The following is an 18,387-nucleotide window of genomic DNA, read 5'->3' as shown; positions in this document are numbered from 1 at the left end:
AATCCCACATTTTTTTTTTTTTTTTTTTTTTTTTTTGAGACGGAGTCTCGCTCTGTCGCCCAGGCTGGAGTGCAGCAGCTTGATCTCGGCTCACTACAAGCTCCGCCTCCCAGATTCACGCCATTCTCCTGCCTCAGCCTCCCAAGTAGGCTGGGACTACAGGTGCCTGCCACCACACCTGGCTAATTTTCTTTGTATTTTTTTCAGTAGAGTCAGAGTTTCACAGTGTTAGCCAGGACGGTCTCAATCTCCTGACCTCGTGATCTGCCCATCTCGGCCTCCCAAAGTGCTGGGATTATAGGCATGAGCCACTGCACCCGGCCACCCCACATTCATTTCTTACTTAAAAAAACAACTGGATTTTGACACAGGTACAAAGACAATTTGGTAGAGAAAGGACAGTCTTTTCAATAAATGGTGCTGGTACAATTGGTTATCCATGTGCCCAAAATGAACTTTGACCCATGCCTCATGTCGTACACAAAAATTAACTCAAAATAGATCAGAGATCTAAAGGTAAAACGTAAAATTATAAAACTTCTAGAAGAAAACACAGGAGAAAAATCTTTGTGACCTTGGGTTAGGCAAAGATTTCATAGATATGACACCAAGAACACAATCTATGTATAAAGAAAAAAAATCAATAAATTGAACTTCATCAAAATGAAACTTTTACTGTTTAAAAGACAGTTTTAGGAGAATGAAAACACAAGTTACTCATTGGGAAGAAATATTCGAAAAGCATTTGCCTGATCAAGGTATTGTAGCTGGAAGACAGACAGAAGTCTCAAAACTCACCTGGAAGGAAATAACCCAGTTTTAAAAATGGGCAAGAGATCTGAACAAGCAGATCATCAAAGAAGATAGATGAATAGCAAATAAGCATGTGAAAAATTCTCAATGTTATCAGTCATCAGGGCAATGCAGATGAAACCTGCAGTCCCCATGCTAATGTTCTACAACTTACACAGTGGTGGTATGATACCGCTACATGCCCATGTGAATGGTCAAAATTAGAAAGGTTGACCATACCAAACATTAGCCATGAGGTGCAGGAACTAGAACTCTCATCCCTGCTGATAGGAAGGTAAAATGATACAAACACATTGAAAAACAGGTTGGCAGTTTCCTTCTTTCTTTCTTTCTTTTTTTTTTTTTTTTTTTGAGATGGAGTCTTGCTCTGTCTTCCAGGCTGGAGTGCAGTGGCCGGATCTCAGCTCACTGCAACCTCTGCCTCCCAGTGAAGTAGAAAAATGATAATTAAGGTAACAATAGCATTAATAGTAATAGAAATAATGATAGTTTCTTTAATAAGAATGCTGTTTAGGCCCAGACTGAAAGGTTTTAAGTAACCACCCCCTGACTGAAGTTAGACTTAAGAAAGAATATTAATTTTCCTTGTGTGAAACATTAACCTTATCTAACCTCCACATATTTTGTAAATTCTGTAAATTCCTGTTTTTCCCACACAGCTGCAAGTTCACAAGGCAGATAAGCTTAAGCTGCAAAACGTGTTTTTCTTAAGATGTAAGGCATGTCAGAAGAATATCACAAGATGGTAATGGCCTTTATTCTCACTTCTGTATGCTTGCTTCCTGCCTCACATATTTACCGCCTCAAGATGCATAAAAGGCACTTGCCTTCTTTGTTTGGTGCTCGGATTTTCTGGATGCAAGTCCACTGAGCCAGTGTACACCTTAACTAAATCCTCCTGAACCCCATCGATCGTTCTAGTTCTCTGATTTCCCACTACATTTTCTGGGGGCTCGTCCAGGATTGGAGATGGCAGATTTTCTGTCTGCCTTGCCTGTGGGACTGGAGCCCCAGGTCGAGGGAGGACTGGGACTTTGGTACCAACAGGAGGACTTCAGCCCAGAAAGGAGATCGGCTTTCCCGCGTCCTGGTGTCTTTCCCAGACGGCGAAATGGAACCTATAAAGGGGTTGCAGGATGGTTCCAGCAGGGGCTGGGGATGGCGAGAGTAGCTCACCAATTTGGATGACAGGGTTTCGCCACGTTGCCTAGACCCAGAGGGGCTGGGGACAGTGAGAGTAGCTCACTTATTCGGATGACAGGGTTTCGCCATGTTGCCTCGACCCAGAGGGGCTGGGGACAGTGAGAGTGGCTAACTGATTCGGATGAAACTTACACCTTAGCCAATGCAGGACGTGAGAATGGCTTGCTAAGGTGGTCAGGAAAGAAACCAAAAGTGGCAAGAGTGGCTTGCTGCCTTGACTAAGGATTGGGAACTGGGAGCAGTGAGGTGTGTGAAAGAGTGTGAAAGAGATGGTTCTGGGAGGGACCAATATGGGGCGTGACATGGGGAGACAGATCTCTTAGCATGGACTGTGTGCTTTGAGGCAAGTGTGGGATTGACCAGAACTAGGGCATCGCATACGGCTGACAGGAGCTGCCCCATGGCTGCAGCAGTCTGTGGCGGGAGTAAGGTACTCTCCCTAGCTAAGCAACACCTGAAACTCCCATACTAGGACCCAGTCTGGTCAGTCTGGAACGAAAGTGAGTGTGAGTGTGCATCGCAAAGGGTGGGATGGGAGGAAAAGCATCGAAACTGGAGTGCATGTTAAAGAATTTTAAGAAAGGTTTTGCTGGGGATTATGGAATTAAGTTGTCCCCCCAAAGATTGAGGGTTCTGTGTGAAGTGGAATGGCCTTCTTTTAATGTCGGCTGGCCAGCCAAGGGGACAATAGATAGGGAAATGATTGGCCATGTATTTAGGGTAGTGACCACAGTTGGAGGACAGCCTGGGCATCCAGATCAGTTCCCATACATCAGTTCCTGGATGATCGCAGTCCAAACATGCCCCAAATGGTTCCAGCCTTGTCTGGCAACTTACTGTAAGACTCTAGTGACCCGAGCCGAACCTAAGGTAGTTAGAGGGCCCCCTTCACCAGACACCTCAGGTGGAAAGAAAAAGCCACAGGAAAATTAGGAAAAGCCTGTTCTACTTCACCGGGATCAAGTGATTCTCCTGCCTCAGCTTCCTGAGTAGCTGGGACTACAAGTGTGTACCACCACACCTGGCTAATTTTTTTTTTTTAACTTTTAGTAGAGATGGGGTTTTGCCACGTTGGCCAGGCTGGTCTTGAACTCCTGACCTCAGACAATCCGCCCACCTCAGCCTCCCAAAGTGCTGGGATTCCAGGCGTGAACCACCATGCCCAGCAGGCAGTTTCTTTTTTTTTTTTTTTTTTTTTTTTGAGGCAGAGTCTCACTCTGTCGCCGGGGCTGGAGTGCAGTGGCCGGATCTCAGCTCACTGCAAGCTCCGCCTCCCGGGTTTACGCCATTCTCCTGCCTCAGCCTCCCGAGTAGCTGGGACCACAGGCGCCCGCCACTTCGCCCGGCTAGTTTTTGTATTTTTAGTAGAGACGGGGTTTCACCGTGTTAGCCAGGATGGTCTCGATCTCCTGACCTCGTGATCCACCCGTCTCGGCCTCCCAAAGTGCTGGGATTACAGGCTTGAGCCACCGCGCCCGGCCATGTTTCTTATAAAGTTAAACAAATGCCTACTGTGAGATCTGGCAATCCCACTCCTAAGTATTTGGCCAAGAAAAAAGAAAGCATATATTCCATACAGAACCTAGTCCTGAATGTCTATAACTGCTTTATTTATAATAGCCCAGACTGGGAAACAATTCAGATGCCATTAATAGGTGAATACATTCTCAAACTGTGGTTATCTATACAATGGAGTATTACTTTGCAATAAAAAGGAATGACCTATGAATACCCATAACAACATGGATGAATGCTGAAATAATTGTGAGAAGTGAAAGAAGCCAGGATAAACAAGTATAATACATACTGCTTGATTCTATTTATATAAAACTATTTATATATACAAACTATTCTATTTATATACAAACTAATATGTAATGACAGGAAGCAGACCACTGACAGTGGGCATGGAGGGGCAAGAGGGAGAGATTAGACAGGCACAGGAGCACTTTGAGGATGATAGGTCTGTGTACTGTCTTGGCTGTGATGGTGGTTTCACAGGTTTATACATATGGCCATAAAAAAATCAAATTTGTACACTTTAAATATGTACAGATTATTGTATGCTAGTTACATGTCCGTAAAGCTGTTTCTTTTGTTGTTTTATTTTTATTTTCTTGCTCAGTCGTCCAGGCTGGAGCGCAGTGGCACAATCTCAGCTCACTGCAACCTCTGCCTCCTGGGTTCAAGTGATTCTCGTGCCTCAGCCTACCAAGTAGCTGAGACTACAGGCATACGCCACCATGCCCAGCTAATTTTTGTATTTTTAGTAAAGACGGGGTTCCACCGTGATAGCCAGTCTGGTCTCGAACTCCTGACCTCAGGTGATTCACCCACCTTGACCTCCCAAAGTGTTGGGATTACAGGCATGAGCCACCGCACTGGGCCCATAAAGCTGTTTTTTAAATGAAAAAAGTTGGCTTGGAATAAGCACTAGAACTGGGGCCTTGGCTCTGAGATCCTCATCTGAGGATCCAGACTCTGGTGCCCCAATGCGGCGATGCTTACAGAAATGACTCCATCTGCTAAATGAGTAGACAGGTAATTCTCCACTGAACACACACTCGTTTAGCAGCATGAGCAGCAAGAGTTCAGGAAATCCTCACATTTCAATTTGTCATTAGTTTAAACTTCTAGTCTTTGCTTTAAAAACACATTAGAATAATACTACATTTTCCCTCATCTCTAAACTTTACTAAAGACTCCAACAGAGAGTTATATTCACTGAGAGGAGCATCTACTCAACACAGATAAACTGGGAAGGAAAAACAACTTGTGGGTAATTCAGAATCTGGATTATCGTGTCAGGCGCAATGGTTCACGCCTGTGGTCCCAGCACTTTGCGGGGCCAAGGAGGGCAGATCACTTGAGTTCAGGAGTTTGAGACCAGCCTGGGCAGCACAGTGAAACCCTGTCTATACAAAAAATAGAAAAATTAGCCGGGCATGGTGGTGTGTGCCTGTGGTCCCAGTTACCCGGGAGGCTGAGGTGGGAGGATCACCTGAGCCTGTGAGGTCGACATTGCATTGAGCTGTGATTGCACCATGGCCCTCCAGCCTAAGTGAAAGAGTGAAACCCTGTCTCAAAAAAAAAAAAAAAAAAAGCTAAATTATCACATGTCTAGATCATTGACGGTTGGATGTAAAGTTGAGAAATGTGAGAAATGTTCACACTGGGAGATGACATACAGTAAACCACACAGAGGATTATAACGTGGTAGTTAGAAGCAGAAACTAGAGGCTTGCTGCCTGAGATCAAAACCTGGTTCCGGTGGTTCTGTGCCCCAGGGCATGTTGTGGTAACCTGTCTGTGCTTCAGTTTTCTCATCTGTAAAGTAAACATAATGGTAATGCCTGCTTCATGGGATTGCTGTTACTAGGAAGTGAGTTAATGTGCATTAGGTGCTTATTTATGACAGTTCCTGGCATATGATAAGGGCTCAAAAAGTGTTAGCTGGCACCACTATCATTATCAATATCTCTAATTTATTGCAGGGTTGGAGCTGAAAAATGGCTGAAGATGATTTGATGATGACTTGCTTGTTATATAACAATAATATTGTAGTGCAAATTAAATACAAGCAACCTGTAACACACCACTGCAAGTTGGATGTCTAGAAAAGGTGCCATGAGGCTGGGCGCGGTGGCTCACGTCTGTAATCCCAGCACTTTGGGAGGCCGAGGCGGGTGGATCACGAGGTCAGGAGATCGAGGCCATCCTGGCTAACACTGTGAAACCCCGTCTCTACTAAAAAAATACAAAACAAAACTAGCCGGGCGAGGTGGCGGGCGCCTGTGGTCCCAGCTACTCGGGAGGCTGAGGCAGGAGAATGCCGTGAACCCGGGAGGCGGAGCTTGCAGTGAGCCAAGATCGGGCCACTGCACTCCAGCCTGGGCGACAGAGCGAGACTCCATCTCAAAAACAAAACAAAACAAAACAAAACAAAACAAAAAAGGTGCCATGAGTTACCTTCTAAAACATCGTAAGAAACCATGTTCACCAATAATTACCACAATAGGAGAGAAGTACCGAGTACCATGGGGAGACGGAGTCCAGAATCTCAGAGAGAGAGACACAGTTATCTTTTAGTTACGCTAATGGGGAAAACAGGAGCTTTGCTACCCTTGCACCTAATGGAGGGCCTCTCTGAATATAGGTCTATGGGGTCAGAAGCCAGTTTCCTCTCACATTTAGAAGGTTTCCAACTGTTGTCTTTCACTTCCTATGTTGCTGTTGGGAAATTCAAAAGTATTCTATTTGGCCAGGCACGGTGGCTCTCACCTGTAATCTCAGCAATTTGGGAGGCTGAGGCAGGTGGGTTACCTGAGGTCAGGAGTTCAAGACCAGCCTGGCCAATATGGTGAAACCCCTTCTCTACAAAAAATATAAAAATTAGCCAGGTGTGGTGGTGCATGCCTGTAGTCCCAGCTACTAGGGAGGCTGAGGCATGAGAATTGCTTGAACCTGAGAGGCGGAGGTTGCAGTGAGCTGAGATTATGTCACTGTACTCCAGCCTACGTGACAGAGCAAGACTCCATCTCAAAAAAATAAAAATAAAAAAGTTTTCTATTGGATCCTTTGTGTGCAACATGTTTTTCCCTCTCAGAAAGCTTGTAGGATCTTCTCTTTGTCTCCAGCATCATCTGGAATTTCCCAGTGAGTGACCATCTGTGTGTGTGTATTCATCCATTCTGTTGAGTCCCTGGTGGGCCCTTGCAACCTGGAAATTCATGCCCATCGTTTCTGAGAAATTATCTTGAATGCATTGGTTGGTGGTTTCCCCTGCTCCGTGTTCTTGCTTCCTGCTCTTTGGAGCTCTTGTTACTTGGATGAGTTTGCCTCCGGGACTGGTCCTCTCTTACTTCTCTTGCTTCTCCCATGTTCCATCTGTTTTCACTCTACTTTCTGTGAGATTGGGGCCATTATCTTCCAACCCTTCTATTAGGTTTGCAATTGGTTGTGTAATTCCCTAGAAAAGTTCTTGTTCTCTGAATGTCTCTTTTGATAGCATACTCTTCCTTTTTCATGAGTGCCGTATTTCTACATGACTCTCATCAGAACGTGCTGATGTCTCCCATTTCTCGTAACTTTCTAGAGCGAGGATCATTTGAACTTGGAGTGGCCTCATTTTAAAACTCTGTGGTTGACCCTGTTCCCCTCTGTTGTTGTTGTTTTTCATCAGACTTTGAAGAAGCCAAAGTACGTTCAGAACTTGTCTGCTCTGGCAAAAGACGATACTGTTGGCTTAATCTAAAAACTGAACAAGAAAGCTCAAGGAGAGAGGTTTAAAAATATACCATCTCTGGCCGGGCGCGGTGGCTCACATCTGTAATTCCGGCACTTTGGGAAGCTGAGGCGGGTGGATCGCCTGAGGTCAGCAGTTCAAGACCAGCCTAACCAACATGGTAAAACCCCATCTCTACTAAAAATACAAAAATCAGCCAGGTATGCTGGTGGCCGCCTGTAATGCCAGCTACTCGGGAGGCTGAGGCAGGAGAATCACTTGAACCCAGGAGGCAGAGGTTGCAGTAAGCTGAGATCACGCCACTACACTACAGCCTGGGCAGCAAAGTGTGTTTCCGTCTCAAAAAAATAAAAAAATAAAAAATATATATATATATACACACACACACATCTCTTATCCCTGAAACCATAAAACAAAACTAACCTTCAGCATATAGGACTATTGCAGAAGGGATTATCTTTCTACTTGGTTGGTTCCTCTTGGTCTTGAGCAAATTTTGACTTCCCTGAGTTGGTCCCTAGAAGTTAAAGGGAAAGGGCCTTTTCTCTTTCCTTTAAAACCAATGTGGCGGCCGGGCGCGGTGGCTCAAGCCTGTAATCCCAGCACTTTGGGAGGCCGAGGCGGGCGGATCACGAGGTCAGGAGATCGAGACCATCCTGGCTAACACGGTGAAACCCTGTCTCTACTAAAAATACGAAAAATTAGCCGGGCATGGTGGCGGGCGCCTGTAGTCCCAGCTACTCGGAGGCTGAGGCGGGAGAATGGCATGAACCCGGGAGGCGGAGCTTGCAGTGAGCTGAGATCACACCACTGCACTCCACTCCAGCCTGGGCGACAGAGCGAGACTCCGTCTCAAAATAAATAAATAAATAAATAAAACCAATGTGGCATATTTGTTGAGAATTTAGATACCACAGGATTGGCAGTGTAGACTTACATTTGTAGACCGATGCCATCAGCCAACCTTGAATAATTTGCAGCACATTGCATCATTTTTTTTTTGTTTTGTTTTGTTTTTTGTTTTTTTTTTGAGACGGAGTCTCGCTCTGTCGCCCGGGCTGGAGTGCAGTGGCCCGATCTCGGCTCACTGCAAGCTCCGCCTCCCGGGTTTATGCCATTCTCCTGCCTCAGCCTCCCGAGTAGCTGGGACTACAGGCGCCCGCCACCTCGCCCGGGTAGTTTTTGTATTTTGTAGTAGAGACGGGGTTTCACCGTGTTAGCCAGGATGGTCTCGATCTCCTGACCTCGTGATCCACCCGTCTCGGCCTCCCAGAGTGCTGGGATTACAGGCTTGAGCCACCGCACCCGGCCATCATTTTGTTTTAAGTAATGTGAAGTCCTTGACATGTCTCAGGCATTGTCTTGGTTACTCGTGAGGTCTCACATAAGTCTAATTTTCCTCTTCCTCTGCGCTTTCTGGTTCAGCTCAATTTATTCAGGGGTGTATTTGTGTAACACACTTGAAGAAGGTGTGGTCCTGCCTTTGTAGATGTTATCGTTTAGGAAGACCAGCCGGGTAGGGAGAAGAGCATGGTTCAAGGATGAAGGCGTGGGCTGGGGGCTGGGAGAGCAAGAAGGGAGGAAGGGGCAGCACCATGTGACCATTACTCGGTAGACATCTTGAACCACCTGGCCATGTAGCTGTCATTAACCTAAGTTTACAGTTATTGAAACTGAGGTTCAGCCAGGCGTAGTGGCTCACGCCTGAACCCAGGAGGCGGAGGTTTCAGTGAGCTGAGATCACGCCACTGCACTCCAGGGTAGGCGAGAGAACAAGACTCTGTCTCAAAAAAAAAAAAAAAAAAGAAAAGAAAAGAAAGAAAAAGGAAAAAGAAAAGAAAGAAACTGAGGTTCAAAGAAATGTGCAGTGCGTCCCCCTTATCCAAGGAGGATATATTCCAAGCCCCCACAGTGGATACCTAAAGCCTCAGATAGTATCAAACCCTATATATGCTATGTTTTTCCCTATATATGCATATCTATGATAAAGTTAATCTATAAATTAGGCACAGTAGGAGACTAACAACAATGATAATAAAATAGAACAATTATAACATACACTGTAACAAAAGGGTTTCTTCCTCTCTCTCTCTCAGAATATCTCATTGTACTGTACTGGGGGTAACTAAAACCAAGGAAAGTGAAATCATGGATAAGGGATATCTACTGTATGTGGTGACGTTTTCAAGGTCATAGCACTGCCTTCCCCTGAGGTTGGCCTTGCAGCCTCTCTAGGCACTGCTGCTGCTGCTAAGAACCCCTATGAGGTGAACACTGTGAGCATCATCATTGCTTCTCAGAAGAGAAGACCTGGCTTACAGAGGCCAAGCCTCAGGTACCTTAAACACCTGTTTAAAGCTGAACTCATGGCCAGCTGCAGTGGCTCATACCTGTAATCCCTTCTCTCCAAGCTCAAAACCTGCCCTCCTTCTCTTTCTATTCCGAATTTCGTGGGTACCACCTCCTCTGCCCAGTGACCCAAGCCAGAGCATACATTCATCCTAGACTCTGTCCCAGGTCCCTGGTCCAGGCAGCTGCCAGTTGTCAGGGTCAGCTCTTCATCTCGCAGTCCTCCTGCCTCTTGTGTCAGTCCCCAGGGCTGTCATCATCTCTTATTGGGACAGTTACAACAGCCCCGTAAGGAGTTTTCCTGCTTCTAATCTTGTTCCCTTTGAGTCTGGATTCCTCCTTGCCATCCAGACAATCCTGATGCAAATCTGATCACGTCACACTTCCCCTCAATAGTCTTCTGTAGCTCCTCATTGTTTTAGGATGAAATTGAAACTCCTAAACATGGGGATTAACAACGCACCATGATTGGCACTGCCGGCCTCTCCTACCTCTGCAGACTCACCTCTTGCCACTTCTCCCTTGAGGTGGATCAAAAATGATCACAAGTTCTTTGAGTCTCTTCCCATCAAGAGGTAGAGTTTGTTTCCCCACCCCTTGGATCTGGGCTTGCCTTGTGACTTGCTTTGACTCAGAGAATGTAATAGAAAGGACACTGCCTAACTTACAAATGAGGTCTACCTTAAGAGACCTTGCAGAGTCCACATTCACCCTCTTGGAATGCTGCCACCATCTGAGAAGCCTGAGGTGGCCTCTGTGAGGATGAAAAACTTCATGGTGAGAAATGCCTAACCAGCAGCCTGGCACCAGCCACCAGACATGTGACTGAGGCCATCCAGCCATAGCTGAGCCACCAAATGACCACAGCTATGTGAATTATCCCAGGATCCCAGGTCAGACCAGCAGAAGAGCCACCTGGCTGAGCTCAGCCAAATTTGCTGACCCACAGAATTGTGAACACATAAAATGGTTGTAGTTATAAGCCATTAAGTTTCAGAGTTTGTTACACAGTAACATGTAACTGATACAACTCTTGGAGCCAGTTGTCCAGCCATTTTCAACCACTTATTCAATGATGTTTGGGGTCATATATGCAGATGTGGTGTTCCCTTTTCCTTGAAATGGTCCTTTCCCTCCTTTCTGTTGGGTTTTCCTATGGAATATCTAGTCAGCCTTTAGGATTCATCTCGGGTGTCCCTTCCTGTATGTAGGCTCCCTGGCCCTCCAGGATTCCCCTAGTAACAGCCCTCATCACGCTGCCTTTGCAACCATTTGCTTATTTGTACCTCTTACCTCTGTCAACCTCTGCATTTTTCTTCTCTATAAATGGAACCAATAATACCTACCCTGCCCTGGCATGGATCGATTAAAGAAAAAAAATACGTGCAGCTGCCATTGAGGGCCTGGCCCAAGTGCGATGTTCAATAATATTCTTTCTCCTTGTTTTCCTTCCTGTGCCAGTGCCACACCCCCCTGTCCCCATGCACTGGGGCTTGCATCCCTCAAAGCTAAGATTGCCTGTCTGTGGTCTCCAGTGTTAAGCACAGTCGTTAGCTCAGGTGCATGCTCAAGTGTTGCATGAAGTTCAAGCCTCAACCCTATAAAGTTGGCCTGCCATATATCTGATATATTTCTGCTAAAACCCATTAGGCCTTCCTTGTTCTGAAATGTCATCGTTAGTTGTGTGTCACTTCAGTTTTGTAACTGGACAGGCCACTGCGCCCGGGCTGCTTCCTCGTCATCTGGCTGCTAAATTTTTCAACCTTACCCGCCTTGCTATGCGTCCCATCCTGTATCAGGTTAGAGCTCTTGATTGGTGAATACAAATTTCATTTTAGTTGACTTTTTATTCTTGTGGCAGGCCTCTCGCTTTACTCAAATTTGATTGCAACAGACACAAAATGTGTCCAAACTTGCAGCTTTTCTTCTCTTGTTTTGGTATCACCATCCACAAAGGTAAGATATTTTAAAACAATAACTACAAACTTTCTGAAAATTATAAAGTGCTGGGTTTTAAACGGAAGTCATGTAGTGTGAACTTCATGTAAAGTCTGTAGGGAGTTTTCTTGGAAATGACTGGGAATATTCTTTTTGGACCTTTGAAGATAAAGGTGGAGGAGCTCACAGCTCTTGTGCCATGTTGGGCTTGTCACTCTTTTTTACGTGCCAAATTCCTTTGATTACAAAATTTTAAGTTTAATGCTTTAGGTATTGTTGGGCAATATCTAGATGTGTCTAGTTAAATGTAGGTGATATGCAAACTCTTTATGATGCATTTGATTTAAATTCATTAAGATAGAATGTCTTTACCACCGTTATAGTCTGGGCCTTTTCCTTCTGTTTTAAATGTGTTTCCGTAGGCATTTTCTATACTGACTTTGTTAACATGTTAATCATTGGGCACTGGTAATGATTAATCTATTTCTTTCTTTCTTTTTCTTTTTCTTTTTCTTTTTTTGAGACAGAGTTTTGCTCTGTCAGCAGGCTGGAGTGTAGTGGCACAATCTCAGCTCACTGCAACCTCTGCCTCCCGGGTTCAAGCGATTCTCCTGCCTCAGCCTCCCAAGTAGCTAGGTACTACAGGCACGTGCCACCACACCCAACTAATTTTTGTATTTTTAGTAGAGATGGGGTTTCACCATGTTGGCCAGGATGGTCTCAATCTCTTGACCTTGTGATCCGCCCGCTCGGCCTCCCAAAGTGCTGGGATTACAGGCATGAGCCATTGTACCTGGCCGTGTTCATCTATTTCTGTGAACCAATGCTAAGTGAAGGTACAGAGGGCTTTCTAGCTTCTGTGCTTGTTTATTCTGAAATGTTATTTTAAATCTTAGCCCAACAAATTTAGCTAAAAGACTCCTAGATGTTAAATATGATATTCAAAAACTATGAAGACAAGGTGATGACTTAGAATTGGTGGGAAAGAGAAAAATCTGTTGTCTGATAGTCACCTGCCACAGCAATGCTACTCTTCTGAGAAGACTTCCATCGTTTGCCCTGAAAGTGCTCCATGAGGTTGGATCAGACCTCATTTAGCAAAGGAAGATGTAAATAGATTTCTGTAGTGTGGCATTATTAAGCATATTGAGTGGTTACAATACAGTAAATTAGAGTGAGTAGTACAGAGGCATAAGCAGTCGAAAAAGTGAAAGTCTAATGTTCGTAACTATTGTTCTGGAGGCTTTTGTGTCAAATATAAGTTCCAGGCTGGGTATGATGGCTCACACCAGTAATTCTAACACTTAGAGGCCAAGCGGGGTGGATCGCTTGAGCCCAGGATTTCGAGACCAGGCTGGGCAACATAGCGAAACCTATCTCTACAAAAAATACAAAAATTAGCTGGAGGTGGTGTTAGCACCTGTAGTCCAAGCCACTTGGGAGCCTGAGGTGAGAGGATCACCTGAGCCCGGGATATCAAGGCTGCAGTGAGCCATTATCTTGCTGTTGCACTCCAGCCTGAGTGACAGAGAGAGACTGTCTCAAAAACAAAAAAGTTATGAGTGTGAAAATTCAAGCTCAATTCCATTTGTTGGTTGTCTTGAGTGTCTGATCACATAGAATATAAAGATGTTTTGATAGTTGGGACAGTATTCAGCTACCTGCTATTTAATACATTATTTCAGAAAATATTTACAAAGGGGGCTGGGCATGGTGGCTCATGCCTGTAATCCCAGCACTTTGGGAGGCCGAGGTGGGCAGATACCTGAGATCAGGAGTTCAAAACCAGCCTGGCCAAACATGGCGAAACCACATCTCTACTAAAAATACAAAAAATTAGCCGGACATGGTGGTGTGCACCTGTAGTCTCAGCTACTCAGGAGGCTGAGGCAGGAGAATCGCTTGAACCCGGGAGGCGTGAGGTTTCAGTGAGCCGAGATCGCACCACCGCACTCCAGCCTGGGTGACAGAGTGAGACTGCATCTAAAAAACACCAACAACAAAAAGAAAATATTTCCAAAGGACCTTCTGGATCCAAGAACCTCCATGTCCAATAGAGGGTTGCACACGTGGGTGAGACACAGCAGCTGCCCTCCGGGAGCCCACAGCAGAGGGGTTTCCCTTCAGTCTTCTTTTATTCCAAGCAAGTGGTAAAACTACATTACTCTTAATACAAACCACTTCCTTTTAGCACACGACACTTCCCAAGCTCTGCAACTGTTGCTCCTGAGGAAGGGAGTGAAACTGATAATCTGTTCCTCCCTATTGTGTTCAGATGGCTTTTTTTTTCCCTCCCCTTTCGTTGGCTGTGTTTTCCTGTCCCTATGATGATTATAATTCCCTCTGCAAATTGGATCACCTTTCCCACACAGAATCCCTTTGACTTCTGTTCTAGATATCCATTACATTTTTGTAGTCTTTGGACACACTGTGTGTGCCGCTTTGCCCTCTGGGTGACAAGGCTGTGGCTGCGGAGACAGAGCTGAGGTGAATTCTCACGGACTGTCACCAGGTTACTCCTGGAGTAAGTAATTCCCGAGAGCTCCTTCTGTGCCGATCGTTAGAAATAGAGGCCAGGCGCGGTGGCTCATGCCTGTAAACCCAGCACTTTGGGAGGCTGAGGCGGGCAGATCATGAAGTCAAGAGATCGAGACCATCCTGGCTAACATGGTGAAACCTTGTCTCTACTAAAAATACAAAAATTGGCCGGGCACGATGGCTCACGCCTGTAATCCCAGCGCTTTGGGAGGCCGAGGTGAGCAGATCATGAGTTCAGGAGATTGAGACCATCCTGGCTAACACAGTGAAACCCCATCTCTACTAAAAAATAGAAAAAATTAGCTGAGCATGGTGGTGGACGCCTGTAGTCCCAGCTACTCAGGAGGCTGAGGCAGAAGAATGGTGTGAACCCAAAAGGCAGAGCTTGCAGTGAGCCAAGATCGTGCCACTGCACTCCAGCCTGGGCGACAGAGCGAGACCCCGTCTCAAAAAAAAAAAAAAAACAAAAATTAACCAGGTGTGGTGGCACGCGCCAGTAGTCCCAGCTACTCAGGAGGCTGAGGCAGCAGAATCACTTGGACCCATGAAATGGCAGCAGAATCACTTGAACCCGAGTGAGCCGAGATTGGGCCACTGCACTCCAGCCTGGCAACAGAGCAAGACTCCGTCTCAAAAACAAAGAAAAAAAGAAATAGATACTGAACACCTGCTACATAGCAGGGATTGTGCTAGACGTATGGATGCGAAGATCAGGCAAATACATTCCTTGCCTCACAAAGCATATAGTCTAGTAGGAGAGACAGGCATGTAAAAAGTTTCAACAGCACAGATAATCAGGACTATACCAGAATTGGGCCCAAGATGCTGTGGGAATCTAGAGGTGAAAGGGTTTCATGAAGGAGGAGCTTCTTCTCCCATTTATAACTCATTTTAGCCTAATCTTCCAAACAGTCCTGCATCTAAGAGCTGGTGATACAGAAAATACCTTGGTGTTAGTTAGGAGTTACTGTTAGAATCCTTCCAGTGTTTGCACCTGCCCTGTGCTCAGGGAACATAAAACAGTGATATAATTCGATGTCTACTTCTTCTTGTATTTGTCTATTTTTAAATGTTCTACAATTTTCATATACTCTGTTTCATAGTTCTCAAAGGAATATTTTGATTGATAAATGTTTAGTTAGTAAGACCTAACAATAGAATCTCAGTAGTTGGAGCTTATGATATATACAAGATGCAGCTCTAACATTTAAATTGGAAGGGAAATATCAAAAAGATACGTGCACTCCTATGTTTGTTGCAACACTGTTTACAATAGCTAAGATTTGGAAGCAATCTAAGTGTCCATCACCAGACAAATAAAGAAAATGTGATATATATACACAATGCGGTACTATTCAGCCGTAAAAATGAATGAGATCCTGTCATTTACAACAATATGGGTGGAACTGGAAATCATTATGTTAAGTGAAATAAGCCAGGCACAGAAAGACAAACTTCACATGTTCTCACTTATTTGTGGGCTCTAAAAATCAAATCGGTTGAACTCAGAGAGAGTAGAAGGTTGGTTACCAGTGGCTGGAAAGGGTGGTAAGGGGTTAGGGGGCAGTGAAGATGGTTAATAGGTATGAAAAACTAGAAAGAATGAATAAGACCCACTAGGTTTTTGTTGTTGCTGTTGTTGTTTTGAGGTAGGGTCTTACTCTGTCGCCCAGGCTGGAGTGCAGTGGCATGATCTTGGTTCACTGCAACCTCCGCCTCCTGGGTTCAAGTGATTCTTCTGCCTCAGCCTCCCAAATAGCTGGGATTATAGGCACGTGCCACCACACCCGGCTAATGTTTGTATTTTTAGTAGAGACCAGGTTTCACCATGTTGACCAGACTGGTCTCGAACTCCTGACCTCAAGTGATCCACCCGCCTTGGCCTCCCAAAGTGCTCAGATTATAGGCGTGAGCCACTGCGCCTGGCCACTATTTGATAGCATAATAGGGTGACTATAGTCAATAATAACTTAATTGTATATTTTTAAATAAAGAGTATAATTGGATTGTTTGTAACTGAAAGGATCAATGCCTGAGGGCACAGCTACCCCATTCCCCATGATGTGCTTAGTTCACATTACATGCCTATACCAAAACATCTCATGTACCCCATACATATATACACCTAGTATGTACCACAAATATTTTAAATAGTTTTTAAAATAAAAAATAAATTGTAAGGGAAAGAAAATTATGAATTTAGAAACGTAAAAGGTCTCAGGTAAGGAAGGCATGAGAGGATCAGGCAGAACCTTCCATCCCTGCTGGGACGAGAAGAGAAGCCCTACCTTTTCCCAACACCCTATCCACTCCACCTGTCCCTCACCTCTCAGCTTATTGAGACTTTATCTGTGCTATGAAACTGAAGATCTAATTCAGTGCTGTTTGCATTGTCTTGCCTCCTGGACCAGAGTTTGCAGTTGTTGAGAAAAGAGATGGTTGGTTATGTCTTGATCCCCCGCCCCCGCCTCCCCTTGAGCATTTGGGGCACAGGACACAGGAACTGGCCAGCCTGGTTCACTCTTCTAGATGAGCTGGGCAGTGGCATGTCATGTGGGTAATAGCAAGGGGTGGGGACTTCCCCGGGATATTCTGCTCCTGATCAGAAGCTCCAGTGGTGTAAGGGGAGCATGCTGGGAGGGTGTGCAGGGTGGAGCGGGTGCCCGCTTGGCCTCTGCTATCTATCTGGGGGATGCATCCAAAGGCAACTGTTCCTTATCTGCTCTTGTTGGGAGCAAGGAAGGGCCCATTTGTTCAATGATCTGTACAAAGCCAGTCCCTCTGGCCAGAGTTGCCTCACTATATAGAGATTGTATCTTGGTGAGCTCTTCATTCATGGCAAGACCAATGTTTCTCTAAATTAATCCCAGGTATTGTTTAAAAGCAGCTAAAAATGATGAAATTGTGAAACTTTGAAACTCCCTGAATGTAATGACAAGGAAACTAACATTGTTATATTGGTCGATGCTCCTGGCCAGAAGAGAGAATATTAGCAGGGATAAAAGGGATAGGCCGCACGTATTTTCTACCCCAGTGCTGAGAACACAATGGGGGAAAAAGGGAGGTGGCCACAGCCCACACAGTCTCTGCCAAGCTACTGTCTTTCTTTTTTTTTTTTTTTTTGAGACAGACTCTTGCTCTGTCACCCAGGCTGGAGTGCAGCAGTGCGATCTCAGCTCACTGCAACCTCCACCTCCCAGGTTCAAGCGATTCTCCTGCCTCAGCCTCCGGAGTAGCTGGGATTACAGGCACCTGCCACCAAGCGCAGCTAATTTGTTTGTATTTTTAGTAGAGATGGGGTTTCACCATGTTGGCCAGGCTGGTTTCGAACTCCTGACCTTAAGTGATACGCCCGCCTCAGCCTCCCAAAGTGCTGGGATTACAGGTGCGAGCCACCACTCCTGGCCCCAGCTCCGTCCTTCCTTCCTTCCTTCCTTCCTTCCTTCCTTCCTTCCTTCCTTCCTTCCTTCTTCTCTCTCTCCCTCCCTCCCTCCCTCCCTCCCTCCCTCCCTTCCTTCCTTCCTTCCTTCTTCTCTCTCTCCCTCCCTCCCTCCCTCCCTCCCTCCCTCCCTCCCTTCCTTCCTTCCTTCCTTCCTTCCTTCCTTCCTTCCTTCCTTCCTTCCTTCCTTTCTCTCTCTCTCTCTCTTTCTTTCTTTCTTTCTTTCCTTTATTTTCTTTCTTTCAACAAAGTCTTGTTCTTAGCTCCCAGCCTGGAGTGCGACAGCACGATCTTGGCTCACTCCAACCTCCGCCTCCTGGGTTTAAGCAATTCTCTTGCCTCAGTCTCCTGAGTAGCTGGGATTACAGGCACCTACCATCACGCCTGGCTAATTTTTGTATTTTTAGTAGAGACGGGGTTTCACCATGTTGGCCAGGCTGGTTTCGAACTCCTGACCTTAAGTGATCTGCCCACCTCAGCCTTCCAAAGTGCTGGGATTACAGGCGTGAGCCACCATGCCCAGCCCCAGCTACTTGCTTTCTATTGGAATGAACTTCATGGTTAATAGTCAGTTAGTGACTGCAACTTTTGAACTTTTTGTTCATAGTGAAAAACATTTTAAGTAATGCTTACCCCATTATGTTTCTTGCCATTTGAAAAAAATCTCCCTTCAGACAGAATGCAGAATAAAATACGACAGAAAATCTGTACAGATTCACAGCCTGATTTAGGTTATAGAGAAAGAAAGTCTTCTAAACCCTGTGAAAGGTTAACAGTTCTCTGTTATTTTTCCCCGTGTGCTGTTTGATGATTTCCCTGTGAACGCTGATGATTTATTGCTAGAATTCCAAACAGAAGATGT

The 18,387-nt window shown here is 45.4% G+C and overlaps 1 protein-coding gene across 5 annotated transcripts in view; it reads left to right on the top strand.

Moving 5' to 3' along the window:
• PPARA (peroxisome proliferator activated receptor alpha) overlaps window positions 1-18,387 on the top strand; it is a 103,069-nt gene that overhangs the window by 38,089 nt on the left and 46,593 nt on the right. The gene's annotated exons all lie outside the window — the stretch shown is intronic.

The sequence above is a fragment of the Rhinopithecus roxellana genome, chromosome 13, assembly GCF_007565055.1.
Source record: "Rhinopithecus roxellana isolate Shanxi Qingling chromosome 13, ASM756505v1, whole genome shotgun sequence".
In the NCBI taxonomy this organism is placed as follows: domain Eukaryota; kingdom Metazoa; phylum Chordata; class Mammalia; order Primates; family Cercopithecidae; genus Rhinopithecus; species Rhinopithecus roxellana.
Note: the sequence above shows the minus strand (reverse complement) of the source record. Positions and strands in the feature narration are given on the sequence as shown.